Source organism: Nematolebias whitei, chromosome 3 (genome assembly GCF_014905685.2).
Source record: "Nematolebias whitei isolate Nwh7 chromosome 3, NemWhi1, whole genome shotgun sequence".
NCBI lineage: Eukaryota > Metazoa > Chordata > Actinopteri > Cyprinodontiformes > Rivulidae > Nematolebias > Nematolebias whitei.
This window is the reverse complement of record NC_056500.1, coordinates 1955818-1956115: the sequence shown is the minus strand read 5'-3', so window position 1 is coordinate 1956115 and position 298 is coordinate 1955818. Positions and strand designations below refer to the sequence as shown.

General features: G+C 57.0%; 1 protein-coding gene across 1 annotated transcript in view; it reads right to left on the bottom strand.

Moving 5' to 3' along the window:
* Window positions 1-298, bottom strand: part of wdr18 (WD repeat domain 18) — a 30166-nt gene that overhangs the window by 23703 nt on the left and 6165 nt on the right. The window lies entirely within an intron of this gene.

Below are 298 nucleotides of genomic sequence, written 5' to 3'. Positions count from 1 at the left end.
GATGACACACGGGACCCGGTCTGGACTAAAACCAGATCTGATGACACACGGGACCCGGTGTGGACTAAAAGCAGGTCTGATGACACACGGGACCCGGTCTGGACTAAAACCAGGTCTCAGGACACATGGGACCTGGTCTGGACTAAAGCCTGGTCTCAGGACACATGGGACCTGGTCTGGACTAAAAGCAGGTCCGATGACACACGGGACCTGGTCTGGACTAAAGCCTGGTCTCATGACACACGGGACCCGGTCTGGACTAAAAGCAGGTCCGATGACACACGGGACCCGGTCTGGA